Source organism: Mustela nivalis (genome assembly GCF_964662115.1).
Source record: "Mustela nivalis genome assembly, chromosome: 1".
In the NCBI taxonomy this organism is placed as follows: Eukaryota; Metazoa; Chordata; class Mammalia; order Carnivora; family Mustelidae; genus Mustela; species Mustela nivalis.
The window spans coordinates 5783077-5796924 of NC_139020.1; the positions used below are offsets into that span (position 1 = coordinate 5783077).

The window sequence follows — 13848 nt, forward strand, 5'->3', positions numbered from 1 at the left end:
AGGAAGGATTCTTCCCAGGAGATTTTGAAGGGAGGGAGTGTAGTCCTGCCAACACCTTGATTTCAGACTTCTTGCCTCCAAAACTGTGAGAGAGTAAATTACTGTTGTTTTAAGCCACTGGGTCTATGGTGATTTGTTACAGTGCAGTTAACCAAACTAATACAGAGAAATAAAGGTGCAGTTACTATTTAACAGAATTCCTAAAGGCAGTTCTTCGGCTTTGTACTCACTGGGTCTCTCCTCTTTCATAACACACATGGATACCGATGGAAAAGAAACATCCCCTTTCAAAGGCAGAAACATTGGCTATAGACAAGAACAGCTAGCAAAGCAGAAGAGAGACCATTTGGATGAGAAAGAAAGCTCTGAGGGACCTCCATCTTTCAGGATCCTCCAGTCCTCAGTACAAGGGTTGGAATATTCACTTAATTATAAGCTGTCACTTTTGTTACTGTCCTGGGAGCACCAGCAGCCATAAAGCCAGCATCTTTCAATGAATGTCAATCTAGGGTGACACCCCATGGCTGTATGTCCTCCTAGAGATGCTGCCCAGCTCACCACCAACAAAAAGTGCCACCACCCGCCTTCTAGGGATAACTCGCCACCTAAAGTTGTTGAAACACAGCCCACCAAAATTAGAGTGGACACTCTAACAGCACAAGAAGGAAGGGGTGGTGGTGTGAAGGGGAAGACTTGCCCCCTCCTTGCCCCTAAAAAACTAGATCTAAACAGAGACAGTTTGGAAACACCCACTATCCCTACTACGTAAAATCCAAATCAAAAACTCTAAGTGGTAAATTTGACTGTATACAAATATCAAAATACATCTAAACAAAATTTAAAACAAATTGGAAATATTTACAAACCAAGTTTTCATATAGGAGACCTGAGTGTCACAGAACAGCGAAAGTTCTACAAAGATGGACACCAAGTGAAAAACTGGGCAAAAGACAGGGAAAAGCAAATAGCAAAGTCCAAAATGCCCCTAAAAATATTTTTTAAATGTTTCCTAGCAAAGATGTGAATAAAATTCAAGTGTCAACTTTTGACACTTGGGCAAACATCTTTTAAATAAACAAGATTAAAAGACTATCCCCATTGTTGGTTAAAGATTGGGAGACATTTGCCTAGAAGGCAAACTTTCATGTACTTTCAGAGAGCCTCAAAGTGGGCATTTCCTTTGATCCTTCAATTTTCCATGTAAGATTTATTCTAAGGAGTCAGGGGTGACGTCTGTTAATCTAAACATCAAACTGTGAGTTATTTTGCCAGAAAATGGATTTAGTCAGGGGTAACAAAGAATTGCAGCTTGGGACATTCAAGCCATGGCAAAACCTTAGACAAATCCAACAAACAAAGGAGAGGAACATGATTTTATGGAGAAGGAAGTTGGGAGGGATTCAAAAGTCCCTCTGAGAAAGCAAGAGTTCAGGGTGATGACTCTCTCATGACTTGAGTAACCAGGGTGGCCAGTTTCTTGTAGGAGAGGCCATGCACATCTTCCCGTCTTTGGCCCATAATTGATCATTCCTTCCTGTTGACACTCTTCTGTTGGGGAATCTGTAACCGACACTTCTGTTGGAGCCTGTAACTGAGTTGAATGACAAGGGCTTCCCCTTCTAGCCTCAGACCTACTTTAGCGACTTTTCCCTTTATTAATTTTCACACCTTAAATAGACTCACTTCTAGGGACATTGAACATGGCATTAATACATATGGGGGAGAGAAAAGGAGCAGAAGGCGGAGAGAAAGGAAAAGTAATATAAATGTTCATTAACTCTGCCTATGCAGTCGCTCAAAAGTCCTATGTAGTCATTAAAAATCACCTGCAATTCCATCATCTAGGTGGTTTTTAATTTTTCTTCGTAATTCGCTGTACATTCTAAATTCTATGCAACCAACATGCATTGCTTTGGGATGAGATTTTCTTTCCCCAAAGAAATTCATCTCTATGAAGAGAGATTAACGGGAGTGTTCTGCTGTCTGTTCCTTTCTTCTTCGGGAAGAGACGACGAGTCTATACCCGCCCACCTGGGTCCACCCCCTACCCCGGGAACCTGGCGTCTACACCTGCTCGCGCCGCCTGGCAGCCCACCGGGAGTTGGGTCCGCGCACCTCCCGGCAGGGAACCGGACAGACAGGCGCCCTGGGCTCGGATTCAGAACACCAGCAGGCGGGCGAGTGCGGCCGAGAGCGTGAAGGGACAGCTGCACGGCCGCGGGATCCGTTCGTTCGCCCCAGACGCGCCCGCGGCCGCCGTGGGCCGCGGGAGGTTCCGGAGCCGAGGTCGCCACGCTCAGCTCAGCAGTGCGCAAGCGCGCGGCCCTCGCCGCCCCGCCCCCCGGCTCGGCCGGTCCCAGCAGGCGCCGCGCGCGGGTTTCCAGAGCGACGCGCGGGACCGGGAGGCCGCGGGGTGGGCGCTGCCGCGGAGCCGCGCGGAGCAGGTAACGGCCCGGCCCGGCCCCAGGCAGAGCCTCCCGCTCAAGCGTCTGGGCCTCTCGGTGCCTCCGGCCACTCAGCCCTGGCCCCTGCCCGGCTCGGGCCGCGCCGCCTGGCTCTCCCTGGAGTCGGTAACGTAGCGGGGCCGCCGCCGCCTCTCCCGCAGAGCGCGCCCGCCCGGCCCGCACCGGGGGTCTCCGCCCTCGCCGCGCCGCCGGGGCCCCTGCGCACGCGGCCCGGCCGCCGGGGCGTTCTCGCAGGGGCGGCCCGCCGCGGCCCGGGGACCCACGGCCGCCGTCAGCGCCGCCCCCGGCCGCGGGCTCCGGCCGGGGCTTGGTGGGTGCGTGAGGCCGCTGTGCGGAGGCTCGCGCCTGCCCGCCCGCTTTGGCTTCGCTCTGCGTCTCTCCTTTTACTCTTCTGTATAGCGGCTCGGGTCCTTATCCCCAGCCCGAGAAGGGGTGAGTTCCCTGACATCTGCGGCGTGTCGTTTCCTGCCACCCGGTGCCAGCCGGGGACGTAAGGCCCGCGTTCCTGTGCTGCGCAGCCCGGAGCCCTGGTGTCTGCGCCCGCTGCCTGTGCATGCGTCCGGCCTCACCGGCTCCGAACCCTTCCGAGCGCCCGCGAGCCCGAGACGGGGGTCTCCAGCCCCGACCCCCTCCCAGAACCTCCGCCCCGGGCCCTCAGCAGCCTGACCCTCTCGACCCGTGGGTGTCTAAGGCTCGGCCTGACATTCCCGCCGACCCGTGCTGGCCACGCTTCGACCCACGGCGTTCCCCGAAGCCGCTCTCCGGGTGGTCTAGGCCTTGAGGTCCTCCTTGACCCCCGTGTTCCTGCCTCGCCGCATTCAGTCTGTCAGCACATCCCTCGCATCACACACACCCTGGACCGATGCACAGCCCCCCCACTTTCCCGCCAACCCCCACTCCTCACCCCGGCCCAGGCCACCGTCTGCCCCCGCCCGGATTGCTTCGGTAGCCGGCTGACTGCAGTGTGGACAGTCTGACTCTGTTCCCTTTCTCGGTCGTTGCCAGTGAATCAGGTTTCCTCGTGAGGATATGTGTTCCGTAGTTTACACAGATAAAGATAATTTTTAGTAGGTATGTTGAAGATTGCAGCTCTTAAACAGGTAGCCAGAGCTACATAAGTGTGGGAGTGTTAACAAGCTGAAAATGGAAAGATGCCCCTTAGCTTCCTTGGGTGTGTGACTGTCCCTGCATAGAACCTTGACAAGACCTTTTAAAACCATACAGAAGAGTAAAAGAATCCAGAGCCTCCGTCCAAGTGAGAAAAAGAAGACATGTAGGAATTTAGGTTCTGTCTACTCCCTACTCTTTGGTTTTTGGTTTTCTAGAGAAGCACCAAAAGAAGAAAATTGTAATGGAGACAAGTGATCAGCCCAGTGTTGGTCAATTTGACAGGGAGAGCCTGGGCGCCGGTACTCCAGTCAGTCCGTCCCAGAATGATGCAGGGTCCTTGTCTTCGGGGAGCTAATGGCCCGCACACACCTGTACCCCGCCAATCGCAAACCCCAGCTCCCATTTTTTCTTTTTCCATCAAGCGGAACCCCAGCTAACCAAAGTAGCATGGTGGGATCGCTGCAACTTGCAGAGGAGCTGTTTATCAACTTGCAAATCACGAACCTCCACTTCGCTCAGATTTAATCTCACACCTTTCCCTCACGCAGTCACTTCCTAGAGGAACTAAAGCCGTCTGATGGGAATCTGCTCAACCCCAGCTACCACAACTGCCAGCCTTACCTACAGCCATACCCATGTTATCCCCCCATCCAAAGCCACCCCTCCCTGTGCTTTGGAATCCCCCCCACTTGTCAAAAACCTATCGCTTTGCTATCAGCAGTCACCTGTTCCATCTCAACTGGCTCTTTACCTTGGCTTTTAAGCATACTCTTGTGTCCCATCACAAAAGAAAGAGGAAGAAAAGTCTCCATTTTCCAGCTATTGCTCAATCTCTCCTTCCCTTAGACAGGCAAACTTTTTTCTTTTTTTGAAGAATTGCCATCCTCCATGCGTCCATGTCTTTTTTTTTTTTTTTAATTTATTTGACAGAGAGAGATGACAAGCAGGCAGAGAGGCAGGCAGAGAGAGAGGAGGAAACAGGCTCCCTGCCGAGCAGAGAGCCGATGTGGGGCTCGATCCCAGGACCCTAAGATCACGACCAGAGCCAAAGGCAGCGGCTTAACCCACTTAGCCACCCAGGCGCCCCCATGCGTCCATGTCTTATGTCTCACCCCTTAACCCCCTCTGTTCTGCCTTCCACCCTCTTTTCTAACTAAAACAAAAACCACTGATCAGACATTTCCAGGGCTTGTCTTGCTCAGTCTCTCAGCAACATTTAAATTTGGCCACGCTGCTCCCATCTCTTAAAACACTGTCTTCCCTTGGCTTCTGAGCCCCCATCTGCCCTGCGTCTTTCTGCTTTTCCTGCTACCATGCTGGCTGGCTCGCTTTCCTTTTCTGGGCCCCTTTATGTTGCAGTTCCTCAGAGCCCAGTTCTCATCCGTTCTCTCTCTATGCCCCTCTTACTCTGACATAAAGCACAAATCCATGCCCACCACCTTTATACTCTGGACTCCCAACTTTTTCTCTCCAGCTTGACCCTCCTTTCTGAGCTGAAGCATATGTACAACTAGCAGAATGGCCTTGCCTCTGAATACCTCAGACACCAACTCCGTGTGCAGAAGACAAGTCTCCCACCACCCCTCCCAACCGGGACCTCTTCCACTGGCACCAAGGATTCCTCCTTAACCTTTTCCCTCACCCCTGCATCCAGCGGGTCACTGAGCCCTGGTGACATTGTCCCCTGTGCATCTTTCACTTCTCTTAATTGCCACTGGCACCTTAGTCCAAGCTGCCACCTTCTTTCTGCAGCCTTCTGAAATCCTCTCCTCCTTTCTTTATTCTGTTCTCCACACTGCAACCCAAGTAACCTTCAGGAAGCAGAACAAATTATATTATCTCTTCCCCAGCCAGCTCACTGCTCACTGCTCACTGCCAGCTCCCCGTTGTTCTTGGAGTGATGACCCAAATCATAAACCTGCCTCCTGTGGCACTGCAGCTGCTCACCTCCACCTACCTCTGGAGACTCATCGGGACCCCTGGACCCAGCCACGTGGGCCTCATCTACCCACCAGGCCTTGGAACTGCCCTCTCTCCATCCGCAATGTACTTCCTTCCCCTACTCCATTACTTTTCGGGTGGTTAGTTCCCACTGACCTGTCATATCTCTGTTCAGATGGCCCTTCCACAGAACTTCCAAGGTTGCCATCCTATGTTCACAGAATTGTATCTCTTTCCTCTGAAACACTTAGAACAGTCACTATGTGATTATTTTATTAACAGCATATAAGCTCCATGAAAAGAGAAGTGTTCGTATTCAAGACATCCCCCCATACCCCATACGGTTGCTGGCACTTAGAAAGCTCTCAAATATGTGTTGAAAGAATGAATGAAATGAACAAATTAATGTGTATGATAAGTGTAGGGTATTTTAGTACAATTTATTAGAATAGAATGAAATTCTAGGAAAAAATAGCAAGTCAAAAAATACATATTTTTTAAATTAAAAATATATATGTATGTATACATATATACATACATATGTGTGTGTGTGTGTGTATATATATATTTTTTTTTCTTTTTTTTTTTTTAATCCGGTCAACACTGAAAATTAGAAAGAAATGTGGCAGTGGCCAGGAGGGGGAGCTGAAATGCACACTTCTAGAAATTTAGCCCTAAACTCATTCAATTTTTGTGCGAGTCGCGTGGTATGTTGCACTTGCCTCCACTCGGCGGAAGCAGAGAGGCCCAGTGTCTCCTTTCTCATCGTCAAGGCAGTTCTTTGGAATACTCAGTCTGGTAATGAATTCAAGGTTTTTGTTGAAAATCAGTAAAATATATCAAGTTGTTAAATGACCAAACCTACATCACATGGCTCTAACCACCCTAACATAGAACATGGCACATTTTCATATTATCAGATAAAACTTGAACTCTGATATAGGTATATTTAATTCATGGATTTTTGTGATGGATGGCCTTTAGAAGTTATTGGGCACAATTAACTAACTTCAGATTTTGAACAGTTTGAGGCCAAACAGCTCGCTGTGCCGGAAGAGCTGACACTAACTCACACATCTGGCTACATGTGCCTTTTTTTTCCTTTTATAGTAAACTCCCCTTCCTCTTAAGCAGTGTTAATTCTTTTTTTTAAATTAACATATAATATATTGTTTGTTTCAGGGGTACAGGTCTGTGATTCATCGGTCTTAACAATTCATAACACTTACCATAGCACATGCCCTCCAATGTCCATCACGCAGCCACCCCATCCCCCCCACCCTCCCTTTGCCTCCAGCAACCCTAAGTTTGCTTCCTGAGATTAAGAGTCTTATGGTTTGTCTCCCTCTCTGGTTTCATCTTGTTTCATTTTTCCCTCCCTTCCCCGATGATCCTCTGTCTTGTTTCTCAAATTCTTCATGTCAGTGAAATCATATGATACTTGTCTTTCTCTGATTGACTTATTTTGCTTAGCATAATACCCTCTAGTTCCATCCATGTCACTGCAAATGACAAGATTTTGTTTTTGATGGCTGTGTAATATTCCTGTGTGTGTGTGTGTGTGTGTGTGTGTGTGTGTGTGTGTGTGTGTGTATGAGACGTATTTATCCATTCATCTGTTGATGGACATTTAGGCTCTTTTCATAGTTTGGTTATTGTGGACATTGCTGCTATAAACATTAGGGTGCACACACCCCTTCGGATCACTACATTTGTGTCTTTAGGGTAAATACCCAGTAGTGCAATAAGCAGTGTTAATTCTTAAACTTCCCTTCTTCAGTATTAGAATGACCAAATTTATGAAGCAAAAAATTAGAACACATAATCTTAAAAGTGGGTGTAATGCCTGAAATAGTGTTTTTGAAAACCCTTAAGATAGGTGATCGTTTCACCAATATGATACTATTTTTATAAGCTACAGGAAGAGCTTTTCTATTCATTTAATACTCTGCTTAATTTTGTGTCAAGGTGTCTGTGTTAAAGAGGTTTGTTAAAGAGCTCAGACCTTCCTTTGTACTATAGGAAGACCCTCAACCTGGATCTGGCCGCTGATTTCTCATGACGTGACTGTGGCCATGTTCCTGGCAGAAAGACCACTAAAATGACCCTGTGCCCTTCTCAGGCATGGGGAGGTATGTGCTGTCTACCTGTCCCATCACAGGGGTTGTGAACCTTGATGACCAGGTCAGAGTGGTATCTGGCGGGTTTCTCTACAAGGTCACCATCTTTCCCTTTCTCTTTGATTAGTAGGATGCCAAATTCTGTTCCTTATCAGTCTGACATTTACTGGCCTTTAACATCCATTGACAACCCTGCCCATCTCAGTTACCTCTGTAATAGTTGTCAAGTTGTCGCCTCTATTCCCACCACTCCTTGTTCGCTTATTAGTTGTTATCCTACCATAAGGAAGAACTTTCTCCTCTTTCCTCATCCATTTAGTTATTCATTATATCAGGATGGACTCCCAGATTCCTACTTTATTTTAGTAGGTTCTCATCTTGTATCTTCATTTATTTTGATGCTCAAATTGTCCTATATTTGACCAGTGAGAACTTTGTTAAGCTGACTTCTGTGTCCTTTGACACATATCAGTCTTCTCTTGGACTTCCCTTATCCCAGGCCTGGAGTTACTCATTCCTCCTAGGATCCTGATTCTTCTTAATGGAGAATGCTATTTTAGTAGAGTTTGGTGCTCAGTGTGCTCATTGTTACTGGGGGACCATTGCTTCGAGGCCCTCAGGGAGCAGAGTTAGGAAAAATACATACACATGTACACAGAGATCTATAACTGTTTCTGTCCATGTGTGTGTATTTTTAACCCACTATTCTTATTCCACTCAGGGCTATAAGTTTTGGTGGGTTTTTTTTTTTTTCCATGTAAGTAAAACTCTTGCAGGTGGAAATAAACTTGGCCTCCATAATTCTAAATATATTTCCTCAATTCACTTCTTTGCTCTGTGTAGTTAATTTCCCGACCTTGCCAGCTGGCTTTCAGCCTCTTTCCACGTCTTCTCCACCATCTCCCCCAACTCCCCTCCCCACCCCCATACATTTTTGTTTTCTCAGCCTCCAGGCCCACCTGCACCAAAGTGTCTGCACAAGGGTCAGCCCTCTTGCTTTTTCAAAATGTGCATCCTGAATGTTGGTGAGAGTCTGCTGTCTTCTCCAATTAGTTTTTCCAAAACCAGCAATCCCACCAATTACAAAGAGTTGGGTCATGTTTTTCCTGGATGTAGCCTGGGCGAGCATAGGCAAGAAGGTTTTGGGGAGCATTAAGTTACTTCTTGAAAACATTTGAACTCCCCCTCCTCTCTGAATTTTTGAAATTTGTAATAGTGCATTTGATTTATTTTCTAATAGCCTGCTCTTAGTCTCATTTTGGTTCGTGATGTTTTTGCAGATAATCTGTATTAGTCTCCTGTGTCTGCTGTAACAAACACACACTCAGTAGCTTAAAACAACACAAATCTATTCTCTTACAGTTCTGGGGATCAGAAGTCTGAAATGAGTCTTATGGGGCCAAAATTAAGGTGTCAGCGGGGGTGGTTCCTTCTGGAGGCTCCAGTGGTGAATCCATTCCCTGGCCATTTCCAGCTTCTAGAGAAGCCTGTAGGTGGCCTGTAACCCCTTCCTCTGTCTTCAAAGCCAACAGCAAAGTGGTTTTTTTTTTCTGACTCTGCTTCCTGCATCATACTGCTTCTTCTGACCAGCGCTTTTGGGGTCCTCACCCCTGTAGCCCTTGTGTTTACATCTGGCCCACATGGGTAATCTCCCCACCTCAAGGCCCTTCATCTGATTACTGCGAAGTCCTTTTTACTATACAAAAACGTTCTGGCCACAAGGTCTAGGGATTCACAGGTTCTGGGGATTAGGACATCATTAGGCTGGCCTAGTTGCCTTACTCAGCCCTACATGGTACCAAATGCAAGTCTTATATCTTAAAAACAGGATTTTAACTCCTTTCATGGCAGGTGATGGGCAGCCTACAGATACTGATTAGAAAATGAACATCTCAGGGCACCTGGGTGGTGCAGTCAATTAAGCGTCCAGCTCTTAGTTTCAGCTCAGGTCATGATCTCAGGGTCCTGGGATCAAGCCCCATGTTGGACTCTGCTTTCTGCATGGAGTCTGCTTGGGATTCTCTCTTCTCCCTCTGCATGAATCCCCCTCACTCTGTCCCTCTCTTTCTTTAAAATAAGTAAATCTCTATAAAGAAAAGAAATTAACATCTTTTAGGGTTTTTTACATACCGTACATGCAGAGATGCATTCTATTCTTTCATGTTTTACACTGTGCATTAGCAGTATTATTACTAATCATAGTCATAATGATATATTATCCAACCCTTTAATTTTTGCCATTCTGATGGATCAAACTGGAATCTAATAGTTTTCATTGCATTTCATTAATTAATTGAACATCTTTTTATATATTCCTGGTGTCTGTTTCCATATTGTGCTTGTTCTGTAATGTGTTTGTATACTTTTTCCATTTTACTAATGCATTATTATTACACTTCTTTGTAAATTAAGGAAATTAGCTCTTTGTCATATGTCTTGAAAATAGTTTTCCCATTTTCTCATGTGCCTTCCAACTTTGATTTGTTGTTGTTGTTGTTGTTGTTGTACAGAAGGTTTAAGGTTCTGTGCAGCTGCTTTTATTATGTCCTTTGATGGTTTGTTTCTAACATTTACATTTTCACTCCATCGGATACTTACTTTAGTGTAAGGAATACAGTAAGAATTTGCTTTTGGTTTGGTTTCCAGATGTCTGGCCTATCCCCCCCTCCCATCATTTATTAAATGTACTCTCTTCTCCACCTTTATCTTACACTAGATTTCACTACATATGTGCTTCTGTCTCGGAACTCTATTCTGGCACATGGCTCTGTCTCTTCAAGCACTACAAGCAGGCTGTTTTAGCATCTGGGCTTCTGTCTCTGCGTCTGACAGGGGTCATCCCTCCCAGTCATTCTTGTTCAAAATCCTTTGGACTCTCCCATATTTATTTTTCCAAAAGAATTTAGTGTCATTTTGTCAAATTTCAAAAAAATTACTCTTGGCATTTTATTAGGAGTATTTTGATTATGTAGATTAAAGTAGGGAGAATTTACAACTTTATCATCTGGGTCCTTATGTAAGAATACCATACATCTTTCTACTTATATAAATTTTTTATTTCTTTCAGTAGTTTTAAAGTTTTCTCTATATTATTTGTATTAAACCTGTATCAGATACTTTCAGATTCTTAGCTGATACAGTAAGTAGGATATTTTTACCTATTTTCTGAGTCATTTTCATTTGCATACAGAAAAGATTGATTTTTATGTCCACTTAATAACTATAAAACTGTAGTTTTTATTGAATGCTCTTTATGTTACAGTGTTTTATAGGGTTTTGTAAATATACAATCATGCCATCTGCACATGATAATAATTTGCCATTTCTTTTCAAGTGTTTATTCCTCTTATTTCTTTCTCACATCTAATTTCATTGTCTAACACCTCCAAAACAGTATTCACTAACAGAAGTAATAGTGGGCATCTTTATCTTAATCATCTTAGCAACATCAGTTAATGTTTTACTATTAAGCATGAAGCTAGCTTTTAAGTTTGAGATGTGTATTTGTTTATCATGTTGGGAAAGCATTTATTTAGGGCATCTTAAGTTGGGTCAGGAGTCATGAAAACTTTGTCAGGAGTAATAGATACGGAGATAGGAATTAAGCATAGAAGCAGCCTGACCATTAATTTATTTAATCAATGTTTATTGAACACCTACTATTTCGTGGGAACTCTTCTGGGCACTGAGCAGTAGACAAACAGTCAAAAGGCTGCAGTCATGAAACACACAATTCAGTGGGGCAGTCAGGCAGGAGATAAGCTAAATAACTATAATATGTATTATATCATATGAGATGTGCTATAGGGAAAAATAAAGTGGGAAAGGAAACAGCAGTGTTGAAGTATACAGCAATCCATAAACAAATGAGTATGTATAAATTAATACAGATTCAAAATGTTTAATATTCTTCTATATAAATGTTCATTTGTGAGATTTTGACATTTTCCTTTCATAATATTCTAGGTTTTTTTAAAATATATTCTTTCCTTAAAAAGAGACCAAAACATGTCAAAAAATACTGCCCTGGAAACTTCATAAATACTACAGTGTGACGAACCCTCAGCTCAGAACATATAGTTGATCTTCATACATCTTAGGAACGTTTGATAAAGGACAGCAGGTATGTATTAATTCATTTTAAAACATTTTAGCATATTTTTTGGTCTGCTTTTGTGAAAAAGCAGAATTGAAGGCAATGACACAAAAGTATAATTTCAGAGTGATTCAAATGTATATCTTGATCTTGAACATTCTTCTTTCTTTTTTTTTAAGATTTTATTTATTTATTTAGCAGAGAGAGAGAAATCAGAAGTAGGCAGAGAGGCAGGCAGAGAGAGAGAGGGAAGCAGGCTCCCTGCTGAGCGGAGAGCCTGATTCGGGACTCGATCCCAGGACCCTGAGATCATGACCTGAGCTGAAGGCAGAGACTTAACCGACTGAGCCACCCAGGTGCCCCAAACATTCTTCTTTCTAATTCTATAACTAAACAAACATGATACATGAATGTATTGTTCTGCTGGGCAGCCATCCCTTTTTGCAGTGCATTCCAGAAAAGCACATCATCAGCTGGATTACATTTTTTCAATTTAAACGGTGGTTTTTTTTTTTAAGATTTTATTTATTTATTTGACAGAGAGAGATCACAAGTAGATGGAGAGGCAGGTAGAGAGAGAGAGAGAGAGAGGGAAGCAGGCTCCCTGCTGAGCAGAGAGCTCGATGCGGGACTCGATCCCAGGACCCTGAGATCATGACCTGAGCCGAAGGCAGCGGCTTAACCCACTGAGCCACCCAGGCGCCCTTAAACGGTGTTTTTAATTGTGGGTTGTATTCATGAGTCATAACAACAAAGAAACCACTGTAAACCCTGTTATGATAGAAACAGTGCAATTATGCTTCAACGGTAATCAAACATCACTTTATACTATAAACACTCGTCAGTGTTCAAAATATAAATGTTGCCAAAATCTGAACTATACAACACCACAAACTGGAATATCAAAAACTAGTCTGCTCACTCTATAGTAAGCACTAATAACATAATTACTAACTACTTATTTTTAAAATCTTGAAGGTAGAGATTTGCTTTCTTCATAACGCCAGTGCCTGGTAGATACTAAATAAATGTTCTTTGGGGTGCCTGGGTGGCTCAGTTGGTTAAGCAGCTGCCTTCGGCTCACATCGTGATCCCAGAGTCCTGGAACTGAGCCCCACCTCAGTGTCCCTGCTCAGCAGGGAGTCTGATTCTCCCTCTCCCTCTGCCCCTCCCCCTGCTCATGTTTTCTCTCTCTCTCTCTCCTCTCTCCAATAAATGAAATTGGAAGGAAGGAAGGGAGGGAATATAGGAAAGAAAGAGGGAGGGAGGATGGGACATCTGAGTCACACTCAAGGGGAGGGGATTACACAAGGACATGAATATCAGGAAGTGGGAATCAGTGGGAGCCATCTTAGAAACCACCTTCCACACCGAGTACATTCCAAAGACAGCCTGAGAACGGTATGTGATGACCCCTTCTTCATCACTGGAGGCACTGAAATGCTCCAGTACGCCCTTCGGTGGAAAAGTGACAATGTGGAAGAATCACCTGATGGTTTCCCCCCGAATGAATGTCCACAGTCAGGTGATCATTATCATGACAACAGGAAGGGTCCTGATAACCAGTGAAGTGGACTTCCGGTCTTCCAGATGTACCTGACCACCTTTTCCTAAGCCAATACCGTAAACTGAATCTAACGAGCTTGATGTGATTTTTAAGAGAAGGATTCAGGAATAGAAATGGTTTGGGAAGTTAAAGCACAACTTCTTTGTTCTAACATCTAGTTCCTGCTTATACTGTACAAGGCAGATATCCACTGCCTGAGCCTGGGTGGAAAAAGGGTTTCCACGTGGATATTCCCTAGGCTTTCAGCAGGAGCCCCAAATGGACTTCTCTCATTTCCTGATTCTGCTTCTCCCCTTTATCTCTTCCCTCTCTCTCCTGATAACTTCTCCCTTCCCGTTTTTCCCCTCAAGATTTGCCTTACTTCCCTAGATAAATAATGGATAGAAGAGAACTTCCTTAGTCTGATAAAGGAAAACCTACAGTAACATCACACTTAATGGTGAAATACGGGACCCTTTCCTTCTCAGATCCAAAACAAGACAAGGACATCAACTCTTACCAACACTTGTAACCAACATTTTACTGGAGATTCTGGCCAACTAATCAGGC

The 13848-nt window shown here is 44.8% G+C and overlaps 1 protein-coding gene across 10 annotated transcripts in view; it reads left to right on the forward strand.

Moving 5' to 3' along the window:
• The first annotated feature begins 2372 nt into the window (after positions 1-2372).
• The window catches only part of LCA5L (lebercilin LCA5 like), a 41550-nt gene continuing 30074 nt past the window's right edge, over positions 2373-13848 (forward strand). For 4 of the 10 annotated variants that reach the window (XR_014302441.1, XR_014302442.1, XM_082697655.1 and 1 more), the window contains exons 1-2: positions 2373-2444; positions 11603-11759. The gene's annotated coding sequence lies outside the window, so the exon portion shown is untranslated. Of the gene's footprint in view, positions 2571-3470; positions 3537-8582; positions 8662-11602; positions 11760-13848 lie in introns of all 10 variants that reach the window. The other 6 variants (XM_082697656.1, XM_082697657.1, XM_082697659.1 and 3 more) reach the window with 6 other exon arrangements.